This window comes from Vigna radiata, chromosome 6, assembly GCF_000741045.1.
Source record: "Vigna radiata var. radiata cultivar VC1973A chromosome 6, Vradiata_ver6, whole genome shotgun sequence".
Lineage (NCBI taxonomy): Eukaryota > Viridiplantae > Streptophyta > Magnoliopsida > Fabales > Fabaceae > Vigna > Vigna radiata.
This window is the reverse complement of record NC_028356.1, coordinates 35400600-35403995: the sequence shown is the minus strand read 5'-3', so window position 1 is coordinate 35403995 and position 3396 is coordinate 35400600. Positions and strand designations below refer to the sequence as shown.

Genomic DNA, 3396 nt, shown 5'->3' with positions numbered 1-3396 from the left:
CAAGCTCAAAAGGATAGCTTGAGAGACTCAAGGAAGAGAGACAAGAAAGCTCTCTGTCTAATCTATCAAGGATTAGATGAAGATACTTTTGAGAAGATTTCTGGAGTCAAGTCAGCCAAGGAAGCATGGGAGAAGCTCAAAATCTCTTACAAGGGAGCAGATCAAGTAAAAAAGGTACGCCTTCAAACTTTGAGAGGAGAGTTTGAAGCTCTGCATATGAAGGAAGGAGAACTAGTCTCTGATTACTTTTCAAGAGTTTTAACGGTTACTAATAACCTTAAAAGAAATGGTGAGAAGCTAGATGATGTAAGAATTATGGAGAAAATTCTTAGATCATTAGATCCAAATTTCGAACATATTGTCACCATTACCGAAGAAACCAAGGACTTGGAGGCTATGTCAATAGAGCAACTTCTTGGTTCATTGCAAGCTTATGAAGAAAAGAAAAAGAAGAAGGAAGAGATCGTAGAACAAGTCCTCAAGGTACACGTTGATTCAAGAAAAGAAGAAAATGCACACAACCAATCAAGGAGGAGTTATAGTCAAGAACAAGGACGAGGGCGTGCATATGGACGTGGACAAGGACGAAAGCCTAACAACAATAACCAAAGAGGAGAAAGCTCTAACAGAGGTCGTGGGAGAGGAAATCCGAATTCAAGGTATGATAAATCACGAATCAAGTGTTACAATTGTGATAAGTTTGGACATTATGCTTCTGAATGTAGAGCCCCTAACAAGAATAAAGTCGAAGAGAAAGCCAATTATGCTGAAGAAAGGTGTCAAGAAGATGATACCTTGCTATTGGCTTACAAGGGCCAAGATAAAGGCGAGGATAATCAGTGGTACCTTGACAGTGGAGCAAGTAACCATATGTGTGGGAAAAGAAGCATGTTTGTAGAGCTTGACGAATCAGTAGAGGGAAATGTGGCTTTTGGAGATGAATCAAAGGTGGCGGTAAAAGGAAAAGGTAATGTTCTCATCCGACTAAAGAATGGAGAACATCAATTTATTTCCAACGTATATTATGTGCCAAGCATGAAGAGCAATATCTTGAGCTTAGGACAACTCTTAGAGAAAGGTTATGATATTCAACTTAAGAATAATAACCTTTCTATAAGAGATAATACAAGTAGATTCATTGCAAAGGTGCCAATGACAAGAAATAGAATGTTCGTGCTCAACATTCAAAGTGATGGCCCACAATGTCTCAAGATGTGCTACAAAGACCAATCATGGCTTTGGCATCTTCGATTTGGCCATCTTAATTTTAAAGGATTAGAGTTGCTCTCCAAGAAGNCAATGGTGAGAGGGNTNCCTTCTATTACTCACCCCAACCAAGNTTGTGAAGGATGTCTACTTGGAAAACAATTTCGATTGAGTTTTNCGAAGGAGTCAGACACAAGAGCCCAAAAGCCATTAGAACTCATTCACACAGATGTGTGTGGACCAATCAAGCCAAGATCACTCGGTAAGAGTAATTATTTCCTTCTCTTCATTGATGATTTTTCAAGAAAAACATGGGTATATTTCTTAAAAGAAAAATCAGAAGTATTNGAGAANTTCAAGAAGTTTAAAGCCCATGTTGAGAAGGAAAGTGGCCTTCTNATCAAAGCTTTGAGATCCGATCGTGGAGGAGAGTTCACATCAAAAGAGTTTCAGAAGTATTGTGAAGACAATGGGATCAGACGACAATTGACAGTACCAAGATCCCCTCAACAAAATGGAGTGGCGGAAAGGAAGAATAGAACTATCCTGGAGATGGCAAGGAGCATGCTTAAAAGCAAGAGACTTCCAAAGGAGTTTTNGGCTGAAGCCGTTGCATGTGCAGTCTATCTAACCAACCGCTCTCCAACAAGAAGCGTTAATGGAAAAACACCACAAGAAGCATGGAGCGGAAGAAAGCCAGGTATTTCTCATCTNAGAGTCTTTGGAAGTATAGCTCATGTGCATGTTCCAGATGAGAAACGAAGTAAACTTGATGACAAAAGTGAAAAATACATCTTTATTGGTTACGACGCCAACTCCAAAGGGTACAAACTCTACAATCCTGATTCAAGGAAAATAATCATCAGTCGGAATGTAGTGTTTGATGAAGAAGGAGAATGGGATTGGTCGACAAATTGTGAGGACCATACCTTCTTCCCGTGCGTTGAAGAAGATGATGTGGAACAACAACAACAACAATCACAAGAGGCACCTGCTACTCCACCCACTTCACCAAATACAACTCTTCAAGATGATGAAAGCTCAAGTGAAAGAATTCCACGTTTTCGAAATCTCCAAGAAATTTATGAGGTAACTGAAAATCTAGACAATGTTACCTTATTTTGTCTATTTGCAGACTGTGAGCCCTTGAACTTCCAAGAAGCAACTGAAAAGAAGAGTTGGAGAAATGCAATGGATGAAGAGATCGAGGCAATAAAGAAAAATGACACTTGGGAGCTAGTCTCGCTTCCAAAAGGGCACAAAGCAATTGGTGTCAAGTGGGTCTACAAAGCAAAGAAGGACTCCAAAGGAGAAGTTCAAAGATACAAAGCAAGATTGGTGGNGAAGGGCTACAGTCAAAGGGCTGGCATCGACTATGATGAGGTATTTGCTCCTGTTGCTCGACTAGAAACTGTTAGACTTATCATATCATTAGCAGCTCAGAATAGTTGGAAGATACACCAAATGGATGTCAAGTCTGCCTTCTTAAATGGAGTTCTTGAGGAAGAAGTCTACATTGAGCAACCACAAGGGTATGAAGTTAAAGGAGAAGAAGATAAAGTCTTGAGATTAAAGAAGGCTCTTTATGGATTGAAACAAGCCCCGAGAGCTTGGAATGTTCGGATTGACAAGTACTTCAAAGAAGCGAATTTCATCAAGTGTCCATATGAGCATGCACTCTATATCAAAGCTCAAGGTAAAGATATTTTGATTGTATGCTTGTATGTCGATGACTTGATATTCACAGGGAACAATCTAAGCATGTTTGAGGAATTTAAGAAGGATATGACCAAGGAATTTGAAATGACCGACATGGGGCTTATGGCATATTATCTCGGAATTGAAGTAAAGCAAGAAAATGAAGTAATCTTTATTACTCAAGAAAGTTATGCCAAAGACCTCCTCAAGAAGTTCAAGATGGATGATGCTAATCCAGTTGGTACTCCTATGGAATGTGGCATCAAGTTGAGTAAGAATGAAGAGGGAGAAAAAGTGGATCCAACCCTCTATAAAAGTCTTGTTGGAAGTTTGCGCTATTTAACTTTTACAAGACCAGACATTCTCTATGCCATTGGAGTCGTGAGTCGGTACATGGAAGCTCCAACAACTACTCACTTCAAGTCTGCGAAGAGGATTCTTCGATATATCAAAGGTACGACAAGTTTTGGCCTATACTATTCCATTTCTANC

The 3396-nt window shown here is 39.6% G+C and overlaps 1 pseudogene; it reads left to right on the top strand.

Moving 5' to 3' along the window:
* LOC106763945 overlaps positions 1-3396 on the top strand; it is a 7311-nt pseudogene that overhangs the window by 1259 nt on the left and 2656 nt on the right.